Source organism: Ochotona princeps, chromosome 2 (genome assembly GCF_030435755.1).
Source record: "Ochotona princeps isolate mOchPri1 chromosome 2, mOchPri1.hap1, whole genome shotgun sequence".
NCBI classification, from domain to species: Eukaryota; Metazoa; Chordata; class Mammalia; order Lagomorpha; family Ochotonidae; genus Ochotona; species Ochotona princeps.
The window spans coordinates 162,848,792-162,874,243 of NC_080833.1; the positions used below are offsets into that span (position 1 = coordinate 162,848,792).

Genomic DNA, 25,452 nt, shown 5'->3' on the forward strand with positions numbered 1-25,452 from the left:
CCTAGAGTGACAGCTGCAGAGAATGAGACACCCTGCCATGCCTGAGTTCAACCAGCACAGATGCCAGTAACACCAACGGTTTTCCTGAAGTATGTGCCTGGCTAAGTGAACAACAAAATTGGTGGGGGGGGCGGATCATGGATGCATCAGGCAGTATGATAAGGACAGTACGGCATCTTAATGAAGATACTCACAGCTGATTTGGAAGGGGACTCTTATTTGTGGTTCCTGTATTCGACTCACTGTCTGCCAGGAGCTGCTTTTTACTCTCATTCTCCTTCCTTTGCCTCCAGACAGGCTAGAGCAATGACCACAGAACTACAAGAATGGAAAACTTTAGAGAAAATAGCTTACAATTGTCAAAATCTCTCACTATCCTGAAGCAAAGGAGATGCTTTCTTTAAGTAACTGGAACCTTCCTGACTTGCTGAAATTTGAGAAATTTCCATTTGTGATGATGTAAAGAACAGTTGAATTTCTATTTCCCCTGAGAGGTGGTATTTGCCCATTGAGGTAAAAAACAGAATCTCAAAGCACCCACAATCCTGGGTTGAGCAAGGACACAGCAGGTTAGACTCCTGGATAGGGAGCCTGCAGGGGAAGCCTGCTGTTTTCTCTCTCTGGAGCTTACTTTTTTATTTTCAAATGATGCAACTGAAAGGTTTCTAGGTGCTCTCCTGCTGTGAGACATTTACTCAATGACACAAAACTGGTTATGGCACTTGCATCGAGAGCAGGCTGACGACAGATCTACATGGCAACAAGATAAAAGACTCTGCCGGTATTTGGCAAATAAAACTCTCCGACCAAAATTTGAAATATTTCCAGCTCAACCCAGCCCATCAATCTACAGAGTAAGGAACGGCCCTATCAAAACTCAGGAGAGTAACCTATTTAATTGTCAACCAAGGATCTCCAAGAAGAAAGCGTTGTCCACTTAGAGATACCTCCAAAGTATTTCTGATGTGCTATTTATTCACCTTTGATCAATCCTGCGGATAAACATAGCCTACTTGAGAAAGCACCCCAAGTTAGCTTTTCAGCAGCCCCACCAGCATCCTTTTATAGAATCACACTCTAAAAAACTGGAATGCTAACTTCCTTTAATGCTGCCCACACATCCACTCCTTTTGCAGAAGAAGCCAAGATGGACTAAAATGAATCAACGCACAAAGCAGAGGAGATAAGAGAAAGGAAACAAGGATCTTGCATAGCCCACAGCCTGTGGCCTCTGGGGGCCGCTGGGGATGGGAGCCACAGGAAGCAGAGGGTGGCTTTTTGAATCAGCCTTGATGGAAAGCAGTGAAGCTTTCTATGGATGTGGCTGGAAGTAGGTCACTCCACGCTACTCTGCTGGCATGAATAGCAATCAAGCAAGTACACGAACATTCTATTTACCTAGCCATGGAGATGAAAACATTCCTGTGGGGGGAAAATGCAGCCAAAAGGTTCTGACACAACCAGAGAGATGAGGAGGCATTCAAATTGCTTGTGATTTTATCCAAAATGGTTTGCTTGTTCCTACCACCTTGTTTTTCTGGATCTTTTCAACCCGCTGCAAAGAGTTTATCCACATGATACTCATTAAAGTCGCATTCGAAAGGGGCTAAAAAGCCCAGAGCTCTTTGAAAAAAAAAAAGCAGGGGGTTATTTGAGCTGCAGCTGTACTGGTAAAAGGGTTTTTTAAACGTACATCTAGTTCTATTCTCCGCTGCCACCCGACTGACCTTTGCAAATTGAGATAGCAACGCTTGCTTAACAAAATCTGACATCAAGTAAGATGTGCAATAATATTTATTCTTGTCATGTTAAAATATGTATTTATAGATCATTTCGCACATTGTCATGAGAACAAGTCATTTTGAAATCTGAGGCTCCGTGTTTTGAATTTTGATGTGAACTCTGGGAGACCTCTGGGCTACCATGTTTCAGTGTGATTTTGGAAGCAGTGTGGATGCCTAGGTTTGAGGAAGCTGCACTAATGTTGGAGGGTGTTAGGGGGAACCTACCTACTAGATGCTGTGTGAGCTCTGTTGATTCTGACTCCTCTCTCTCTCTCTCTCTCTCTCTCTCTCATATTCTCAGTCTTTCACTAACAAAGAGTTTAGTAATTGCTATAATTCTCTGACCTCAACCTCTTTCAGTGAGTACCCCTCTATGATTCTTGTGCTACAAAATGGATAAGAAAAGAAACTGATCATGACATCTCTTACAAATGACTTACAAAAGGAGAACGGTCTATTGTTTGCCCTAAACTGTCTTGGTTCATCTCCATTTCCAATTAGTTTCCATCTATTTATCTTTCTATTCTTGTTGCCCGTGACTGAACTGAGCAGGTAATGATGTTCCTGTTATGTGTCGGTCCTGCTATGAATCTCTTCCAACATTTGCGAGCTACTTCAGTGCTTAGGGCCCCGGTAATGTAAGCATTTCTACCTACATTTTACATACAAGGAGGTTGAGCTTCAGGAGACTAAGCTCACTTCATCCAGTTAGCAAATACTAGAATTCAGTACGATGCCCAATCCCGTATCCTGGTTTCAAAGTCATTGGCACTTCTCACTACCTCAGCTTTCATCCACCTCACTTGGAGAGTTTCAGCCTGCACACAATACAGCAAAGCACTCAGCAGTTATCTGGCATTTAATGAAAGCTAACGAGCAGCAATACGATCATCATCACTATTAATCTGGTGTTGTTGCCATCATTAGCAGTATCCCTCACCTACATCCCACAGTTAAACAATAATCCTTCAGAGTATGAAGTAGATGGAACCTTAAAACTCTTCCTAACTCTAGGAACTCTTAATCCAGGAATCAGTGCCATTGCATCTGAGGAATTTGGGCCAAGTCATATTTGAACATTTTCATAAGAGTTTGTTATCTAACTGAACATTCAGATGTCTCTGATAAAAGTCTACATTTACTATCTTGGAGATTTGGCTAATATGGGTTTTCCCAGGGGAAGAGCCTGCTGCACCTGTCATTCCAGCGTGTTCATGCAAGTCCACCCCTAGTGAACTTGAAAGCACTTAGCAAGATACAAGGTTAAATAGACAGATCCTCTTAGAGCAGGTGGGAGAAGCGATTCTGTGCCAAGAGCAAAGAAGAAGCAGGGCCTTTCTTAACAAGCCGAGTCCTTCTGCATAGACTGAGCTATGCACAACCAGCACTAAGAGGAGCTCATGTGGACTCTTCCATGCTCAACTTCACCTGGGTGAAAGAAGCTTCCCAGTCTTCCGCACAAAAGCCAGAGCTGACAGCTGACCCTGACAACCAAGTACTCACAGCTTTGAGGACTGTCTGTTTCTGTAAAATCTTCTCTCAAGCACTGCCACCTACAGCAGAGGGGTCGAGTTATCTCCAAAGTGGTCCAGACCCTGAAATCCTCTGATTTCATTTTTATCTTTCAGTGATCTGCATTGCCACACTGGGGGAAGCTGCACCTGGAGTTCCTTCAAAGTGAATATGGAATGTGGTAACAATCTTGGCTGCCTGATAAAGTGGAGAAATTCCACAAACACTTAGGCATGTGAAAAAGAAACACATTGTCATTGTCTCCATGTTTCTACTTGAAAGGGTCTTTTTTTTTAAAACATGGCTTCCCTTTAACTCACAGACCTAGGTGGTCATTTTTGTAGAACTAGAAATTAGAAGACCAAATGGCAAGTGAGGGGCCAAAAGGCTAAATCTAATGAGAGGGAAGTTCCAAAGCTCAAATCCACCTGTCTGACTCCTGACACAAAGCTCTTTCCACCACCATGCTATCTACCAAAGCAATGCTTATTTACACCGAGAAATTGTGAACCACTCTCCTTATATTTCAGCTGGATGAATTAGACATATAGAACTGTGCATAGTAAATACTATCAGGAATTTGAAGAGTCTGAACTTACAGGACTCTGAAATTGAGTTATTAACTAATTCTTGTGAATGTACAAATCAGATGATCATCTGATGTGAGTTCCCAGTGACAGGCTCCCCTGGAATTGCAGGTAGGTTCAGTCCTTGTTTCCATTCATTGATCTGCAGACTCTTGATACCACCTTGAACTCCGTTTTAGTAGGTTAATTCTGAAAGTGCTCAGGACCTCAAAATGACCTCCTAACTCTCCCCATGGAAATATTGACCCAGCCATCTAGGCCCTGCTGGGTTCACAATATTAAAAGAGAACAAGCTGATCCGATGCCTAAAGTACATGGCTGCTCAGTGGGGAAGATTATAAATCTATAGGAATTTTTCTTCATTATGATCCTTTTTTCTATTTTCTAAGTTAGTTCTAAGGCTCTCACTCATCATAGCACACACCAGAGGAAACAAACTGTGCATTCTACAAGAAGTGTGTATTTCAGGACAAGGTGAAGTCTCTGAGTTATCCTGCACTCATTGCTGGCGGGCAGCGGTCCTTGCTCCTGCCTTGCTTCTGTCTCTTCACTGCACTGGTCATTACACTGCTGTGAGGTTTTGCAAAACTGAAACAAAAAAGTTGCTATGTTTCCTGCCTCTGATGTGGAAGAACAGACTCTTGATGAACACAGCTGTAAGCTTTAGAAATAAACTAGGCCCTGAACACAACAATCGTGACTGTGATTAGTGGGTCACCAGCTAAGGCCAGAACAGAAAGGCAGGAGCGTAGGGACAGTTGGACAGCATGATCGGTGTCTCCATCACTCCTCATTCCGTAACCAAAGCCAAGGCAGCAACTCTGCCAGACAACATTGGTTTACCCTGGCATTGACCTCAAAACTGAGGGCAACCTCTGCTTCTTAGCAAAAATAGATCCACTATATTTTTGTCTTACAGCATCTGACGTTTTCTGAGTGTACCACACTTGGGGAAATGAATGCCATATGACTAATATCTATTGGGGGAGATACATTGCAAATTCCTTTCACTTCCCTAAACTCCCCTTCTTGGGTTTCAAATGGTGCTTCCTGTCACAGCAGTTGATGGTGGACAGGGTCATAGACGGCTGAGCAATAAATGGCCATCAGATTCCTTTCCTCATTTTTTCCATGTATCAGGAAACTCATCCACATTTCTTTGTTTCCTATTTAGATACATCTATGTTGTCTCAGCATTTTTATTTTGCCTTCCTAGAAGCACATCTCTTCCTGTTGGACAGCGTGGCTACTTTCCTGTGCACTTGTTCTGGCTCATCGTATGCACGTCCAGAAGCGGACTGACTAGTGGAGCCTTGTAGAAACAGAAATGATTCCAAGATTGGAAAACCAAAATCTGGAAAAAAGAAAAAAAGCTTACACTCTGCATCCAGGAAACCTCCATATCTGAATCTCTCTATTTTTCCCAAATGGAAATAACATAAATATCTGTGTCATAGGGCCATTAAAGTGGAAACACACAGAAATGCTGAGAAAAATGACATAGAGCTATTACTAATATTATCATTAAATGAACTGACAAGAATCATTTATTTTATTCCTAATTTAAAAAAAAAATCAATAGAATTCCACATTCAGTGTAGACTATTGTTAGTTTCCATGTCCTTCATAACGACAGCTCATGTCCCTGTTTTAGCCAGGGCAGCATAATATGTTGATGCTTTCACAGAGTGGCTTTAATGAGCTCCAGGTTATTTGCCGGAATCATTAATGGTTTAAAAGATCCTTGTATTTTATAACAGTAGCGAGCATTTTCTATCTAAGAGTGTATTGCCTTAATCACATAAAATTATCTTCTTTTCTGTGCCCTAGCAAAGATTCTTGGGATTGTCTTACAATGTGTCTCCATCAACTTTACTGGTCAGTACAAACAGTTCAGTGTGGTCAATTTAATGAAAGCTTCCTACTCAACGAATCTGGTGAAAGCTCAACATTTACTATGTTCTAGAGCATGTTTATTTGCATGCACACATAGACACACACAGAGATTCCCCAAACACCCACAGGGTATGCATGGACACAGGACTCCAGTGCCCGTGGAAGGGGTGCCGACACTTAAGCCAGCTCCGGCTGTCTCCCAGCTGTATGTGCCTCGGAAGCTAGAATCAGGGGCAGAGCCAGAACCCAAACCCAAGTGTTCCAAAGAGTCTTCTCAATCAGTAAACAAAATGAAAATTCCAAGAAAAAAGTACTTTAAAGGTAGGAGCTGTCAAAAACTCTGTATGGTCTAAGTAGATTTCCTTGGTCAGTATGTGAACACTGGCCATGTGGGTTTGATTTTATTTTATGGCTCTCACTGTTACCATGTGCCCACCCCCATGCCATCCCCTCCCTTCACCCATGGCAGCTCAATGATAGATGAAGTAGTTACGGATCGACTCCGCTTTCATCAGCTTAACGAGTGGCAGAAACCTGCCATAAAACAGAGGCTTCTGATAAAAGATTGAACTAGATGCGCTGAGTCCTTCCCCAACTCCAGCTCTCAAATCACGTAGGAGACACAGATACACTGTTCGCAGCATCAGTAACTTAACAAATACTACTTTTGTTACTTGATTTTGGGTCTCCTTATGACTCAAATTGAAGTAACATGCTTGTTGGAATTTCACAAAATCTTTAAGAAGCAAAATAACAATTTCACCCATTATTTTTCTCAGATCTCCCCTCTATAAACATGTGACTTTCTGACTGCCATCTTTTCTTAATATATTTCAAGGATCTCTTAAGCCCCTAATGATTACACAAACATATATTTTAATCTGTTAATTTCTTTTGAAAACTTAAAAATTCTTTACAGAGAAAAAAATGTTCTTCCACCCACTGGCTCATTCCTCAAACAGCGGCAATAGCTGGAACTGAGCTGATATGAAGCCAGGAGCCCGGAGCCTCTTCCGAGTCTTCTACCTGGATGCAAGATCCCATGGCCCTGGGCCATCTCCTACACTCTCCCGGGCTGTTAGTAGGGAGCGAGATGGGAAGTGGAGCAGCCAGAGCAAGAACCTATGCTCCTATGTGGCACCTGCACTTGCAGGCAGCGGATTAGCCAGTTGACTCATCACACCAGCCCCTGACCTATTATTCTCTGTGTACCATTTATTGTCTTATACACATTCACTCAGTAATTTTTTTGAAGATTTATTTTATTTTTTTATTGCAAAGTTGGATATACAGAGAGGAGGAGAGGCAGAGAGGAAACTCTTCCATCCAATGATTCATTCCCCATACTCGCTTCAGCAGCACATATACTAAAATTGGAATGATACAGAGAAGATTAGCATGGCCCCTGCACAAGGATGACACGCAGTGATTCACTCCCCAAATGGCTGCAATGGCCACGGCTGAGCCGATCTGAAGCCAGGAGTCAGGAACCTCCTCCAGATCTCCCATGCAGGTGCATGGTCCCAAAGCTTTGGGCCGTCCTCAACTGCTTTTCCAGGCCACAAACAGGGAGCTGGATGGGAAGTGGGGCTGCCAAGATCAGAACTGGTGCTCATGTGGGATCTCACTGCATGTAAGGTGAAGACTTTAACCACTAGGCTACTGCACTGGACCCCACTCAGTAATTTTTAAATGTTTCTGAATCCTTGCTGTATTCAAAAATATTTGTTTTATATTGAAAAACTGCTGCTCATCCCAAAAGAAGCAGTAGCTGGGTTGTTTTTTTCAATAGACATTTGGTCAGCTGTCCAAGGGAAGTATGGTATGGTTGTATTTTACCTTGCCTTTTCATGAAAAACTGAACCTGGACGGGGGCGGGGGAGGCGCTGATAGAACTATGGCTTTTCTCATCCTAGGGAAACCCTTGGATCTCAGGTGAGGGTTCCCTAATACGCAAAAGAAACAGCTCACCTCATCTAGCATCCTCAAAGAAACAATAGAAGCCTGGAAGGCCCCAGCTCTGGGATAAATGGAAGGGAAAGATGCCCCAGGTATGACAGAGCAGGAGAGGAAAAAGAAAGACTTTGCATCTGGCATTCGTAGGACGGTGCTATAGACAACAGGAGCTTTCAAAAGTAGCTGGCTCTGCTTCTTTAATTGCCCCGTCTGGAACAAGAGCCTGTCATCGGCTGGGAGCTGGATGTGCTCACGAGATTGATTGGAGGGAGACTTTTTTGCACAATCTAGATTGCTTCAATTTTACTGGAATTGAGGCAAGTCATAAACCTATCAGTGACATAAGAAAATTGAAGCAATTATGTCTACAGGTGTGCAAATTTGTCATGTTAATAATGGATCTGTGTTAATACAAGTGACAGAAGATTTCTGTCCAGCAAGTTCACTTTGCTAGAAGTGACACTACCTTGAGGGGGTTGCAAGTCTACGGTGCTGACACTGCGGAGCCCTGTGTCCCTGTGTCCACCTGGCCCTGTGTCCCCCTGGACCCTTATGGGGACAAGTCCATGTAACCTCACTCCATGGTGGTGACACTGCGGAGCCCTATGTCCCTGTGTCCCCCTGGACCCTTCTGGGAAAAAAATGCATCTAACCTCACTCCATGGTGGTGACCATCTTTAATGTCTCCATCTTTGACCTTGAAAGAATTTTGGTTTCTAGAAATGAATTTTCAACCATTCCTCATCGCCTTTTCAGACAATTTCAGGCTGAGAATGCCATTAGCAAGGTTTGGGAAAAGACAGGTGATCAATACACAGATGTCTCATGCCCAGTGTCTGCCCACGGCTCTTTGCAGCAGAAGACACCTCCTGCTTGGACAGCCTGGGTTTCTGAGGCCTCTCCCAAGAGCAGGGCATGTGCTGACTTAAAAGTCACCCAAGAAATGGCTCAGCACATACATAGGAGCTAACCAGATTCTCACTGTCAGGAATTTGAACCAGGGGCTATGCAGCAAATCAGTCCTGACTCAGCAGAATCCAAGCTCAGATGTGCATGGTAAGTGCACAGATGGGGAGTCTGGGCCGTAAGGGTCACTTCAAGCTACAGAGATGAGGAAATGGAAAAAAAATATGAGTAAACAAAAGCTCTGGGGCAGAGAAAAGAAATGGGGTACAGATGGAAATGCCAGACAAGAGGACAGGCAAAAGAAAAGGCCCATATGTGTGGAAGAAGATAAGACACTTCAACAAAGGACAACACAGGGAGCCTCCACGCCTGGCCATGGAGCCCCTGGACAGCGGCCATGGAGCCCCAGGACAGTGGCCAGGCAGCCCCAGCTGTCCTAGCTCCATGGCCACTTGCCTGGTGGTGTGGCAGGTGCATAGCTCCTCTGTCTTTCTTCCGATTTGAAACACATGCATCCCAAGGAGGATCCCTGCCCACACATAACTAAATTGAGTCACTGCGCCTTGTAATCAGAGAAAATGTGTCCTACAAGGAGCACACCCTTCAGCTGGTCAGGCATCTTAGAGAATTCTCTATTCTAGCCCCTCTGGGTTAAGTTGGTCTTCTCTGAGTTTATAAATGAGGTCCTCTGGCAGTTGGAAAGAAAATCAGCCAGGAAATATATATCATCTGTATGAAAGCAACCACAAAAAAATCTTTCGAGACAATTAAGGTTAAACCAGATCCCCAACTTCTTCCCCAGTGTGTTGTTTTTTATCAAAGTATAGGCACAGATCTGATGTCTCCTTCAAACTTTTTTTTTCCATTTACAGAATGGAAGTCATGGGAGCATGAATGTCAAATCCAAGTCGGCCACGTCTACAAGGTCATAAAGGCACAGGCAGCAAATGAAGCTGGAAAGCAACACTTTCTTTATCATTATAAAATAAAAGAGTTTCCTTTGCCAGCCCACATAACAGTCAGTAACAATGAAAAAGGAAGCAGAAAAAAAAACACTGTACATGACAGCTAAAATCAGAATTTGATAAAATATTCCGCTTCTAAAGGGATACCATCATGTAAAAAAAAATCAATTTGAGTAGGAAAAAATCTGGTTTGTTTATTAGTTTTGCTTCTAATGCCACCAAATGGACCTCAATCTGAAATGGCTTTTGAAATCAAATTTGCTGTTCTCCAATTTTACAACTTATTCTTTATGCTAATTTGTCTGCACCTGCAGGGACAAAGAAACTGGCAGCACTGAAGACGAGATCCAGGAAGAAAGAGCATCACAAAGATTCAGGAAATGAAACCAGGGCTAAATCATATTAGGTGCATAAAGGTTGGACCTGTTATAAACCAAGGGAGGAGTAGATTGGCTGTCTGAGAGAGTGTTCCTACTGCAGACAACGACAGACCCTGCATGAGGGAGTTGCTATCTTTCTTGGGTTCCAGCAGAAACATGGCGTTGGGGGTGGGCCAACTACAGAAACAAGTACTGCGGAAAATTAGATCTCAGCTTACACAATCAGTAATTCTGAATCATTATTAAAATGCCTTCAAGGAGTAGGTGTTCTCTGGCTGTTAAGATACCTCCCAGAAAAGAACGCCTCTATCCCATGTCGGAATGTCTGCGTGGGACTCCTGGCTGCACACCTGACCTCTGCCTCCTGTTGACGCATACCTTGGAAGGCAGCAGATGACGGCTCAAGTGCATGGGAACCTGCCATCCATGGGGGACTGAGTTCTTAGTTCCTGCCTTGTTCTGGACCAATCACAGCTATTGTGGGCACTTACAGAATAAATCAGTGGGCAAACACTCACTGTTTCTCTCTCTCCTTGTCTCTAAATAAATAAAATTAAATGTTAAAAAGTTTCCATTTTAAAGAAACTTAGCCTCTGTAGATTGAGGACAATTCTCCCATTCAACAATCTGTTTATTTTGGACTCTATTTGCAAAGAAAAATGATCATGTGTTTAAGGAAAAGATTTAGCCCCATTTTCCTATTGTTCTTTGTGGTCTGGGCCTTCGACAGTTGCCTCTGTTCTGCTTCTTTTTGCTGCTCCATCAGATCTCATCAGGGTACCACAGATCAAGTCTGATACCCCAGTTACCATAAAACATGAGATCACAATTACTGCCAAGGAACTTAGGGATTCATCTTGCCTTCATTTTACAGATGCCCAATCTTTGCACTGGTACAAATGCTTCACTCCTATTTAAGATATAATAAAAGTTCAGGGTTAAGTATTTTCCCCAAGGTCACAGAAAGCATTAGCTCACAAGAAATCCATATAAAGAATCTCAAGCCAAGTCTCCTTCTATGATAATGCTTCATCAAACCCCAGAAACAAAATGCCTTGTGAAAGTCAGCAACTGATGGTATCAAAGGTCACATTTTTGAAGAAAATCTTACTGACCCTCAAAACCATGAAGTTCTATTCAGAAACATCACACTGGTTACTAAATATCTTCTAGGCAAAAAAATGCCTGACTAGCTTCCACAGTATAGATTTTACCCATGACAAATTGTGTCTCATGGTCAAAAAGTCATGATCATGACTGAAGATCATACCGGTGTCAAGACTACCAGTGATTATTTGCTTTGTCTGTTTTGTGTTGGTTTTACTACAGATTGAGCAATGAGATATGCAAGATTTCCTACGTTGGACCCAGCAGGTCTGCCAACCCCAGGCGGGGATGGGAGTCATGACACAGGGCTGCAAATACATGAGTTGACAGTAGTAGCGATATGTTGATTCCAGAGAGCAAGTGTAAGACATTGAAAACTATTGTGAATCTATTTATTGCCAATCTACTACTTATCTTCTCAATGATGAAAGTCAAAAGGCTGAGGCAGCCTGTGTTTGAATTGGGAAACCTCAAGGAGCTTCACGGTGAAGGTGAAAAGCCACTGGGACTAGGACTAAAGTTGAATGAGCTGACAGGTAAAAATTGCCAACCCAAGAACCTGTTTAAATATTAGGTTTTGATAATGACAAATAAAAACTCCTATTTGTAAAAAATCAGAAACAATTAGATAGTCTAGTTACTCTGGTTTTTTTTCTAACACTCTGCATAGTATAAAGTACTATCAAAATTTGAGTTCAGTAAACTAGTAATTGTTGACACCCAACGAATGTTATTAATATCATGTGTTTAATTCTTAAGTAAAAATGTCAGTTTTCAGTTTGGCATGACTAGACAAAGGGAGGAAATCAATTTGGAATGTAAAATATTCAACAGTCGTGCCCCGCCCCCCGTTCTCTTTCATTTGTCTATTTTTTTCTGTATCATCAAGTACTGCACACTTCAACGTAGATTTTTTTGAATTTTTAAAATATAAATCAATTTTTTATTCATCGTTTGAGTTTTCTTCTTTGCTTGACACCAATAACAGATTGTTTATAAGAATACATGTGCTTTAATGGTTAGTAGTTGTCTGATTTTTTTATAGCAATACTTGTCATTAATGTATGAGGAAAATCTACATACTTCATGTTTATGAGTATGAAGATACGGAAAAGAAGTTAATTGTCTCTCGCAAAACCATACCATGCAACAAGAACCAAGTTAGAATTCACAGCTCTTGCCTCTTCAGCTCTGTTTGTTATTAGAGTCACAGAGCAATGTCTCTCAGTGAAACTTCTTGAGATTTTATGTCCCTAATTCTGTTCTGTTTCCCTAGGGAGGAAGTGAAGTGAAGGGGAAAGAGAATGGGCTTTAGAATCAGACAGACGTGGCTAGACTCCCAATCCTGACATTTGCTAGTCATAAGATCTCGAGCAAGTTCTAAAACCAGAGGTTCTGGTCTTCATTTGCAGCATGCAGATCAACACATGCTTCAAAGGTCAGAGGCCTCAGTGGGAATATATGTGAAACATACAGCAGACAGGCAGTGCATGGTCACTCTCCCTTTCTGGAAGGGTTTTGTTTTTTTTCTGAACAATTACACTTTAATTGAATCACATGATGGAAATGATACATTCTAGAAACTGAGGACTTGTTCACACTTTGCTGTGACTTTTCTCATTTCAATCTGAAAATAAGATAAATTTTGTAGAGAAAAATGCACTATGTTAGCACTTTAAATGTCAGGACCTTCTCCCTTGGAAACACAGGGTAGGAAATAAAGCAAATTGGAAGAAGGACAGCCAAGGATCTCTTTCTTGACTTGGCTAATGCACTGTGTGAACTTTCATTCATTCAGACATTCATTTATGTCTTTAAAAGTATTTTTGCAAAGCTCTATTTCAGGCCAAATATTAAAGGTTACAAATATGAGTGAGCTAAGGAATTTACATTTTAGAATAGGGGTGCAGAAAAACTATTAGGAAGGCAATGAAAACTGCGACCCCACTCTCCATGACAAGGATTGAAGGCATCGCCAGTTGTTTCCAAGGCAGTGGGGTGAGATGGGGTTGGCGGACCACCAAGGAGGATTCAAAGAAAGGGTAATAATTAAGCATGTGCCCTGCTAAAAGGGGAGAAAAGAGGAAAATATAAGGGAGAGATTAACCAAGTCACTGCTTGGGATGGAGGGGACCTGGGATGGAGGGGACCTGGGATGGAGGGGACCTGGGATGGAGGGGACTTGGGATGGAGGGGACCTGGGATGGACGGGACTTGGGATGGAGGGGACGGGATGTTAACAGAGTTAACACTGCGGACGACGTGGAGGCTTATGTCATTCATCTGTTGAGGAGGCACACGCAGAGGCATTCAGCAGAGGGAGTGCAGACTGGGCTATTCTGAGTTCTAGTTGCATTTAAACCTCCAAGACACCAAGATCCTCTAGACTTTCCAGTGGTCACATCAACAGTGCAGATTCTCATTTGGTGTTGTGTGTGTTACAGCAGACCGGAACCCTGGGAACGGATGAGCTCCCCTGTGGGGGTGCAGCATTACAGGTGAGGGGCTGAGAGTAACATCCAGAACAAGGCTATGCCTCACGAGAGAAGCACCTGTGGACCTCAGCTTCCTCTTTGATTAGATGACAGGGAGCCATTCTGCATTCTCAGAGGTTCCATTCACTCTCCAATGTCGCATTTCTAGCTTTTTTCATTCGGCTCTGGTTCTCACTGGCCCAGTTCCCTTCTCTTTCTGCCACCTTTGTTATTTTTGGAAACGGTGTTTTGAAGCAGAAGCACCTCTAAGTGGCCTCTTGATCTTTCTGTAGTGAGGACACTCACACCAAGAGTGCAGCAGGGAGACTTCACAGTAGAAGCAAAGGCCGGTGAGAGCCAGGGCAGGTCTCAGGACCAGGAGGTCGCTGTCTCTCAGGCTTTCAAAGAAGCCACTATAGCTTGGGTGTTCCTCCTGGATCTTTTTGATACAAACCAGGAGAAAAACGCCTGCAAATTGCATTAACACTCCAGGTTCCCTTCAAGACTCTCCCCCTGTATACCTGAAAGTGCTATGGCCTTACGGATTGTGCTCCAAGCATTGTTGCCTTATTACTCGCTAGTAGATTTTAGAATGATGAGGGCTATGAAATGTTCATTAGCCATATTCCTGTATGTCACTTTACTCGCTCTTCCTCTTATCAATGTACAGTATTTTCCATTTGTCTCCATGCCTTCTGCAGAAAGTGCATGTAGATATTCTCTGTGGAAAATACACCCAAATTCATATTAAGTCTATGATAAAGGGAAGGAAATTCAATTTACTTTTTGTATACTGCCTGTTTCTCATTAGCTTTGACTTCTTAAGGCCTCAGGTTATGGGCCAGTGCTTAGTTTCATGGTTGCATTACTAGATTTTATTATATTTATATGAAGAGACAAGATAGTCTCATTTTATATCCAGAGAAATAGGTTTAGTGACCTGGTGACAGCAACAGGCCATGGATCAGTATATTTTCGTTATTATGTGAGTCTAGGGCCATATGCTTTTGGTTGTCTAGACAGAGTATCAAATGCATTCTCATCACATACAAATTCAGCACCAGTGATCTAGTGTCCTCTTTCTGGAGCCATGTAATAACAGCAGATAACAGCCTCCGGGACTTTCTGCAATTCTTGTAGGGGATTTTTAGGCATCATTGTTTCTCTGTGCCCAATCAGGTCATGAACTCTTGAGGTAAAAAAAGACAGCCTTATCTAATCTTTACAAATAAAAATGCTGGAAGTTAAGAATGCCAAATGGAAAGTCAGAAATGAAAAGAGGAATAGCAATTGGGGCTTTCTCTGAAGGAAACGATAACTAGACATTAGCTTGCACATTCCCCCACGTGAAGGATACACTAGAAGGATTCTGCCAGACAGCAATGATGCAGCAAATTCTACCCCAGAGCTGAACTGTCAGCTCTGTTCGTTAGGTGGACTTCACTATCCTACTTCCCACAGCATCAGAACATCAGAATTAGACATTAAACTGAGTTCTGCAACGAAGTCCTAACACTACCTGTAATGAGCAGCTGCAGAAATTATTTCTGTCTTCAGTTTTGCTGATAACCAGAGTGAGGAGGTCTCTGGAGAGAGATGCTCTGCGTTCTCTTCGTGACGCTGTTGTGCAGAAGTCTGACTCACTAAGGTTCACGTCTTCTTTGTCAGAGCGCCTTCTCCCTTGCTGTCATTTACATCCAGTCCTTTCAGCATTCATGGTCTTCTGTAGAGATGGAAAGTAACTAGCTTGACATCTCTTTGGAAGAGCTGAAAACGCGTGCCTACCTCCCTCGGGAGTGCCACATGCCTCGGCTTCCGCGGCACACCCTTCTCCTGGGCCTGGGAGTGGGAACTTAGCCCTCACAGCTGTACTGCAGAGACTCCCTCAGGAGGGGAATGCCTGGAAATGCCAGTATCTGCGCCAGGACAAAGATGAAGCCAGCCAAGGGCATGGGAGTCATGTAGTCATGCTTTGCTATAGTTTCAGGCCCCTCCCATGAGTTCACACTGCTGAGTTCCAAGGCTTGATTTAATTCCCAATCACCCAAGTGTCCATGAATCTGCCCCCTTCCAAAATAAAATCCCCTGGGTGGGTACATTCAGAACCTAATTCCCACCTTCCCAGCTCAGTCCTGTTATCCCAGTTTCAACCTTGTAATAGGAAAGGCAAACTTTCTCTCACTTCAGGATTTTTTTCACCAACTCACTTTTCTTATGTGTCTGCCCCTTCCCTCTATCCCCTTCCTCACTTACCCCCTCCAAACATTGTGCTTTGTGTTTTTAAACTCCAGTCCTGTCTCTTGGAGCCCCGATCTCTCTTTTCATTGTTTCTTCCTGTTTGGCCTGAAATAATGCATTTTTTTTTTTTTATTCTTACCACGATCTCCTCAAAAAGCATGTCTGAATTTGATTATGACTTTTTTCTTCTATTTTTCTTTTTGTTCATTGTCCACTCTTAACATATTTTTTTATTTGTTCTCTCGTTTACTTCTTAGCCCACTAAGATCTGTATGAGGAGAAGAGCATTTGGATCATATACTGTGAAAATCTCTAGGGAACGTCACTGAAAACAACAAGGGAATGCTGAGTGAATAAAGAAATCAAATACAGGAAAGAGACGGAATACCAGAGTGTAAGCAGAGGGAATGACATGTATTGAATGACTGGTACTATTCCATGCCAGACACTGTGTTAATGTTATAAATACTTTTCCCATTTCATTACAGATGACTTTAGCTCTTAATTCACTTTTATCCCTATCCACCTAAATGATACTGAGCAAGTCAGTTAGCTTTTCTGGACTCCTGTTTTTTTAGCTGTAAAGCACAGTGATTACACGATCAGATTTTTCATGCTTCTTGACATCTAAAAAGACCAGAAGGAAAAGTTTTGTAGTTGGAGGAAACCTCAGAAACGAAATAGCCCCTTGGTTTCAAGAACATTGCTACTTTAAACTCAACAGGGATTCTTGCATCATTTTTTCTTCCTTTCTGGTTATCAATCACTTATTGGATAATAATTTGTTTTCTCTTTATTCAAAAATAAATGAGGGGGTCCACAAATTTCATGGGAAATTTGTATTACCTTTGGACCAATATTACTGCAAACTTTTTGAAAGCCCTCTCACATGTGACTGGAGCTGTATGCTTTACTTATGAGGTCACTGGGTTTCTTATTTTAAGTTTTTTCTATTATTATTTCAGAGGTGGAGAGACAATGAAAGAGAGAAAAAGACAATAAGGAGAGAGAACTCTTTCATTGCCCACCATGTCTGGAAGTCTGCCAGGGCCAAACAGGGATCTGGGAACACACTCCACGTCTCCCACATAGGTGGCAAGAACCCAAATACTTATGCCATCATCTGCTGCTTCACAGGATACATTAACAGAAATGCTAGAGTCAGGAGTTGGATGGACCAGGGATCCAATCCAGGCACTCCAGTGTGGAGCACTGCCATTCTAAATAGTATCTTAAAGGCCCACACTCAAGATCAAAACTTCTTAAATCTCAGCCTCACTTTTTTCTAAATTTGGAACTGTGAGTTTAAAGCCCAGTTGTCCCCTTACAGCCATACAACCCTGGGTGGACACTTAGCTAATGTGAGTCTCAGATACCTCACTGCAAAACACAGCTCAAGGCAGTAAGGTGCACCTACAGAACTCCTGTGTCCCAGGACTGTTACGGGCTGTCTAGGATAAACGACCGAGCACATCTTTCACACAGGCGTTCTGCATAAAATAAGCATGAGCTTCCTTGGTTTTCTCCTTCCCTTCTTCAATGCCAAAGGCAGTGTTTTTTCCAGCCACTTATTTTACAGGATTTTCTGTAGGCTGCTGTCTCCCATTGAAACCCATGACCTATGCCAGACTCCTCTTTATATGATGAAATAACAAAGTGTGCCCACTTGCCCAAGTCCGTGGAGTACGTTAGTGGCAAAGACAATCAGAAATCAGGTTGTTTTACTCCTCATGTGCAGTTCATTATTAAAAAAAATACGGAATAATTATGATCTGCCCAAGATTTCTCTACACTACTGAAGCTGTGAGTCACATGCTCTGGTCTTTGCAATGGCATCAAATCCTCCCGCTTCTCATTCACCACCATCTTCTCACATCGGTTTTCTTCCTAGATTTTGCCTCTTCGGGGACACCTTCCCTGGAGCATCATGCTTCATTAACCAAGTCCTCTCTCCAGCTTTTCTTTCTTCTTCTATCAGCTAGGTTTAGGTACAAACCCAAACTCCTGAGTAGGTAACACACAAAAACAATCTGAAATTAAACTAATCAAAATCAACACTACAGTCAAACAATATCAATGGTTATACTTCAAGCGTATTTTGCTGTTATGGAAAATTCTCCTGAAAGATTTTTCTCTGTAAGTGTCCCTCTCTGTGATAAGTTAACAGATACCGGCATCCATTAGATGCTCAGCAGAAGATGGGTAACTGACATTATAAACACACTCTGGAATACTATGGAATTCTATATGCCACTAACTGTCACTTGCTTGAAATAATGTCCAGTGACATAACAAGTCCGCTCTAAGAAAAAAAAAAGGAAATTTAATGCACAAAATAGGAGCTAAGTTTTGTCCAAAAAAATCTACAAGTAAAGAATTAGCAGAATATATAAGTAATGGTTACAATCTATCTCTGGAAAGTGGGGGTTTTGTGTGTGATTTTGCATTTAGTCTTTGTATTTTTTGTGTGATTTTGCATTTAGTCTTTGTATTTTTTGTATGTTTCTAATTGTCCTGTGATCAATAAGTAGATTTTAATGAAAAGAAAATAATAGTTTTTATTTTGAGCATATAGATGGGTTAGGTATCTTTTATGGTAACTAATATGCATACTTTGAGTGTTTTGCTTGTCTAACTGCCAAAGCTGTTTGCATGGGCATAGACTATTATAGCTAGACAGAACTAGAAAATAGCATCTCTTCTCAAACTTTTTTTTTTTTAAACAGCAGAACTCTTTCTTCAAAGGAAACCTTACAGAGATGCTTACTATGTCAACAAAGATAAAAGAAGAGCTGTTTTCATCCCAGCAGGGATAATGGGCCAAGAGTTTCCTCCTTCTGCCTTCCCTGCCCGCCAGCGTGTGGCAGCTGAAGCATGCTGCCAGAACAGAAGCCTTGGGGCTGTGGAGAACACACTTGGTAGAGGTCCGGGTTTGATGCCACATTTCCAATCCACAGTAGAAGAATCAGCACCAAGACCGGCAACGGTTTGTTTGAAGTCAGTTTGGATTTCCGGACCACACCCAGATCAAAACCCCCAGGTTCAGACCCTGAGCCAGGCTGCCCAAGAGCCTTGCCTCTCCCAGGAAACCACCTTCCAGGAATGTTCTTGGGCTCTGAGACCAGGAAAAATGCTTGTGAACCTGAGCAGGCGCGGTCAGCCTGCTCAGCAGTGCCTTCAGCACGCTGTGTGAGAAGTTCTGCCCATTCAGCAAAAGGCAGAGCATTATTTATTATCCAGGGGTGACCACTGCCTCCTTTGCAAGCTTCTCTGTGTATCTGCTCTAATCCCCACCTCCGCCCTCAGGCTGCCCAGGTTTACAGGAAATGCAAGTAAATCCTTTCCCCTGGGTGAAGTGAATCAATGCCCATGTCCTCAACTGTGTTGCACAGAGTCCACCTTTGAACGGAAGCATAAAACGCCCACATCTAACGGAAACCATGCAGAGGACCGAAGGCGTTTATGGGAGCCGGGGAGTGTTCATGCTCAGGTGCCAGGAGGGCTCCTACTACCGCAATTGCATCTTGCCTCAGAAAAGTGTCCCTGCCGCTGCTCTTGGCTGCAGTCTTAGCGCTTTCCCCTCAGTGCGCGAAGGTGGGAGCAAAGGGCTCCCTGAGAGTGGCTGCCCAACGCCCGGGCCGCTTCTTTATGGGAAAAGCTGCACCTCAGCCCCGGCTGAGCCAAACTCTCGCTCCTGGAATTCGCAGAGCATTCTACACAGAGTTTGAGATTAATGAAGTTGTGTACCTGAGAGGTATTATCACCTAATCTTTTTCCATCTTCTACTCAGTTGAAAGCGATGGGGAACTGGCTTCATGTGCCTTGGAGTTTCAGTTTAGAATAAGCCTAAAAGCTGAGATTTGGAAAATAGGTCCAAACCCCTCCGATGTAACAGAATTGAACTGGAAATCTATTTAGGCCCCTAAAGAGAGCAGCAGGCTTTCCACTGGTGCATGGGAAGGTGCCTGCCCGCTGCTTCTGCCACCTCCGAGAAGCCATCAGCAGTTAGGTAATATCCCCTCCTCTGTGTCCAGCCAAGCTTTCTCCATGCTACCCATTCCTAAAAGAGGAAGCAGGCAGTATTGAACCTTATATTGCCATAAAACGCATCCCCCCTATGGACACATACCTCTACTAAAGCTTAACGTATAAGTTAGGCACAGTAACAAACATAACCAGTTGCAAAAATAGAACAATTACAATATATTGCAAGAAGGATTCTATGAATAACCATTTTGTCTCTCTAGTAAGACAGACAAAAATTATGTTTTGCACAGGTTATTGAAACCAGAGAACATGAAATCATGTATGATGAAAGGGGCTGTTATACTTGAAAAATTCTTTTAAATATTTTTATTTAAAAATATAACATACTCATTCTAAACATCCAAACAAACCACTGTTTTTTTGCAACAAATTTCTGCCCTTGTGTCTTCCAATCTGCTCCCAGAAGTAGCTAATATTAAAGTTGGAAACATACCTTTTAAAAAAAGAGATTTATTTATTTTCATTGGAAACGCAGAGACAGTCATACAAAGAGAAGGAGAGAAAGAGAGAAAGATCTTCCATCTGCTGGTTCACTCCCAGAGTGGCCTCAATGGCCAGAGCTGAGCTGATCCAAAGCCAGGAGGCAGAAGCTTCTCCTGGATCTTCCACTTGGTTGCAGGGTCCCAAGGCTTTGACCGCCCAAGACTTCTTTCCCAGACCACAAGCAGGGAGCGGGCTGGGAAGCTGTGCATCGGGGAACATGAACAGGCACCCATATGGGATCCCAGTGCAATGCAAGACAAGGATTTAGCCACTAGGCTATCATGCCTAACCTGGAAATGTATCTGTGTATTCCTTGGGTTAACTCATACACATACACACAAACACTGGCAGGATTTTCTTTTCTCTCTTCTTTCCTTCTTGTCTTCCTTCTTTCCAACACAAACTGGGAGTGATGAACACTGAAATGCATTTGTTAAGATTCAGTATAGCAAAAATCACCTGTCCCAGGGTCAAGACCAGCTAAATTACTACATGTGGGTCTTCCCTCTCCTCTCATCACAGTCCTCCACTTCAGAGGAGGGACCATGGAAGAAACATGGATAGTTAGTAACCAAGGGCAGGTGGCATTTCATCTGGGCTACATGGCTAACCACAGCCAGTCCTTCTCAAAGACAGGGGTGACCCAGAAGCCCAGCCTCATCTCATCAGTCTGGATGCATGCAGTGTGCCCATCTCTGTGATGTGTTGGATGCCAGCAGTCTGCTCAATGGGATGCTCACACCATGGGATGACCCCTGAAAACTCCATGAAAGTTTCTGGGTTACTTTTGTATGCAATCAGATTTGACTCTACCAACGAACAAAGCTCCTATGAGAAAAAAAATCATTTGCCATAACTTGGTTAATGTAGTAATTCATAGCTGTGATGGGAAGGGAAAGAGAGGCAGAGAAAAAAAATGAGAGAAGAGGAAAGAGCTCAAGAGACACAAAGACAAAAGAATCACTGGGAAGCTATATCCTGAAAATGCTTGAGATAGGTAAGAGTTACTCCGTTCTTACAGACCAGTTCACAGGAAAACATAGCTTAATCTGGTGTCCCCTAGGATGCACTCTTGCACATTCATATGATCCTATCTCAGACACACACCCACTAACCACGGACAAGCAGATGCACAAGGGTTTGCATGACGGCTGCCCCAACTTCCTGCCTGCATGTTGGACCCTTCTCTGCACTTGCTAGTGCTTCTAGAGAAGGCCTTGAAATCAGACAGCTTTAAATAGAACTGTTCCATCGTTACAACTGGTCATGTTTGGAGGGGTGGAATCACTCCATGGTTAAGCCAGTCTTTTACTTCATTTGATACAAAAGGGAATCGTCTTCATTTCTGACACTGAAATTATCAATTGCCTATTTACTACTTTAGTCTGTCCACAGAAACACAAATGAATACACACGTACATGTGAAACACACACTCACACATCAGTCAGTGCCACCTTCATTGATACAATGCAAAGACCTTAAGAGCTCACCACGACATGCTGGAAAGGAACTCACAAACTCAATGCCCAGCATCCCATTCAAGAGTATCCAGTTAATACACTTTGGACATTCGTTATTTTTATTTAATTTCTCAATCTTCCCTAACTGAAAGGATCCTTGGTAAGAACTGACAATATGCAGTTAGACAATTTTTTGTATTATGAACTTCATATTACTGATTCTGAAAGCAGTTTCCTCACAAGGTATTTGTATCATCCTTTGTAGACTGCTAATGACAAGGTCCATTGAGGTCATCCCACATGCCCAGCCCCTGGTAAAATGTCGAATGGATAAGTAAAGCATGATCTACATCATGATGACATTTTAAAACTACCTAATATCTTTTTCTGATCAAACACACCTAGTTAATTTAATTATTTCATGTCTTTTACCATGCTTTGGGGTCTTTAGCCATTGTGTTACCTGCTTTGGTTTTCTCCATTGAGTGGGGAGAGGGGTTAATCTCCATTTTTCTCGAAGAGGAAGCTAAATAACACACATTTGTGAGTCTGGGCCTGGTTCAGGTAACAAAGCCAGATTGAGGTTAATGAAAGGCCCAGTCTTACCCAAATGTGAGAGCAAACTGCGATATGTATGTGTGCTACGTTCGCTCACTAAACCAGATGCTTCTTGGCACACAGTAGCCAGAACTGACCTCAGAAGTCTGAGTATCATACCAGCTCTCAAAAAGCGAGGATGAAATTCCACATTGGAGTAACAACATGTCTATTAATGCTGTAAACGTGACATTAACCTTTTAGAATGGGACAGTCTGTTGACTTATGTCAGGCTCCCTGGGAACCAAAGCCTGAATTATTTTTAAAAGGCTGTTATTAGTTGTTGTTCTTGAATGTGGTTTTAAGAATCCATGTTTATTCCTAATTTTCACCTTGTCAAATTCAACCCCTCTTTCCAATCTGTCAAATTTCTTCTGAGTACTGACTTCTGTCTTTGCTATCCAATTGCAAACATTCCCTTTGCTAGCTTCATGTAACCTATAATTATAATACATTTTTTTATTGAGATAAAATTTACACACCATGAAATTCTTTATTCTAAGACGTACATTTCAGTGGTTTTAATACATTTAGATAGTTGTGCAAGCTTCGCTACTAATGCTAGAACATTTTCATCTGGCCCAAATTTAGCCCTTATTCACAATAGCTGTACCCCTGCCTTGCTCCAATTCTGCAAAAACTACTGCACTTTCCGTCTGTATAAATTTGACTAATATAGATATCCTGCATAAATAGAATCATTCAGTATATGACTTTATGTGTCTGATTTCTTTCACTTAGCATGATGTAATTAGTGTATATCAGACTTCATGTAAAATAAAAGGATGTTACAGAACAGGCAGATAGAACATGCTTTGTTTGTTAATTCAAAGTAATAGGCGTTTGGACTAATTTAACTTTTCTGAATATTATGAATAAGGTTAAAAGAAATTTTACATATTTTGTTTTTGTGTGGGCAAATATTTTCAATTATTTTAGGTATGTTCCTAAAACTGGAATGTCTAAGATCCATACTAAAGCCACACTTAGCTTTTTAACAACATGCTGAATTGTTTTGCATATCAGCTGAAAGACTTCACATTCATTTTTTATTTATCTTTTTTTTTTTTTTTTATTGGAAAAGCAGATTTGTAGAGAGAAGGAGACAGAGAAAAAGACCTTCCATCTGCTGGTTCCTCCTCAAATGGCCACAAAGGGCAGAGCTGAGCTGGTCCAAAGCCAGAAGCCAAGAGCTTTTTTTGAGTCTTCCACAAGGGTGTAGGTAGAGTCCCAAGGCCTTGGGCCATCTTCTACTGCTTCCCCAGACCACAAGCTGGGAGCTGGATGAGAAGCGGAGCATCCGGGACACAAACCAGTGCCCGTATTGGATCCTGAGACATGTGAGGCAAAGATTTAGCCACTAGGCTACCACACTGGGCCCAAGATTTTATGTTCTAATCAACAATGTACTAGGGCTTCAGTTTCTCCATATGTGACACACCCTTACCATCACATGTCTTTGTGACTTTAGCCACACAAAGGGGTATGAAGTGATGTCTGCTCGTGATTTTGTATTGCACTGTAATGACCAATTATACTGAAAATCTTTTTATGTATTAATTGGCCATGTATATATCTTCTTTAGAGAAACATCTATTCTAATTTTTGCCCAATGATTAATTAGAGTATTTGGTTTTTTTTCCTGTTGAGTTGTAAGACTATACATTCTAATTACAGACACCTTATTAAAAAACATGATTTACAAATAGTTTATTCAATTCCCTGGGTAATATTTTTTTTTGTTTTCCTGATTGTATATTTTAACATATGAACATTTTGAATTTGATGAAGTCAAAATTATCTAATTTTGTTGTTTGTACTTTTTATGCCATATTTAAGATTCAATAGCTAATCTTTCTTAAAAGATTTATTTACTTTTATTCGAAAGGCAGATTTTACAGAGAGGAGAAATAGAGGTGTTCCATCTGTTAGTTTGTTCCCCAAGTGGCTGCAACAGCCAAAGCTGAGCTGATCTGAATCTAGGAGCTAGGACCTTCTTCTGGGTATCCCACAAAGTTGTGGGGGGGGGGGTCTAAGGACTTGAGCCATCTTCTGCTGTTTTCCCAGGCTACAGTCAGAGAGCTGGATGGGAAACGGAGCAGCGAGACATGAACTGGTACCCGTATTACTGCATGCTGATGCCACAGCATAGAGCATTTGCCTTCTGTGCTACTGTGCCAATGGCTAATCTTGAAGATACACATTATTTTCTTACAGTCATTTCATGTTTCTAAGTCTTGAATTGGGCCTTTGATTCATCTTGACTCATTGTAGCATAGGATACGGGGAACGGTCAAACTTCACTGGCTTACATGCAATACATGGTTTTTTTAGTTGTCCAGGACCTTCTGTTAAAATGACTATTCTTTGCCATCATGATAATATCTTCATTCTTTATAAAAACCGGAACTCTTAATTTAAGGATTTACTTCTGTAATCTCAATTTTAACCCATTTTATATGTCTACACTTGATAGTCATATAGCTCGTAAGATAAGCACAGCTTTGTGGCCATAGAAGTCAGTTATGGGAGTGGGAAGCAAGGTAAGTCTAAGGGAAAGCTCGTGAGATACAGGATGAGAACATGAGCCCACGACGACAAAATCTTCATCTCCTTGGGTCACTGTCACATCTTCAATACATAGAAAGGATCTAGAACCTTGTGAAGTTCTGAGTAAACATTTGTTGTCTGTTTGAACAAATGTCTGAATTTAAAATATGACTACAATCCACTTTCAAATTTCAGCCATATGTGGATATATTTTTTTGTGTCAGTATTCTGCCTTTTTTCCTATTGTGTATGACAATCTCCTGTGCAAGACCTCAGCAAAGGTCTCGTTGAAGTCCACAAGACATTTGTTTGAGCCCTCAATGCCAGACATTATAGATGACATCTACCACCTTCCAGTGGTTTTTGGCCATTCCTGGCAGAGGCAATGTTTCATCTGTTGATACACAAAGGATATCATCTTTGACCTATTGCACTAAAGCCATTGTTTTACAACTTGGAAGGATGGCAAAACTCTAAGCCAGTGACACCTGTTTCACTCGGTAGTTCAA

General features: G+C 42.0%; 1 protein-coding gene and 1 pseudogene across 1 annotated transcript in view; one reads left to right on the forward strand and one right to left on the reverse strand.

Annotated features, from left to right (window-relative positions):
- ASTN1 (astrotactin 1) overlaps positions 1-25,452 on the reverse strand; it is a 303,431-nt gene that overhangs the window by 204,850 nt on the left and 73,129 nt on the right. The gene's annotated exons all lie outside the window — the stretch shown is intronic.
- On the forward strand, positions 7,127-7,226 carry LOC118760394 (U6 spliceosomal RNA; annotated as a pseudogene).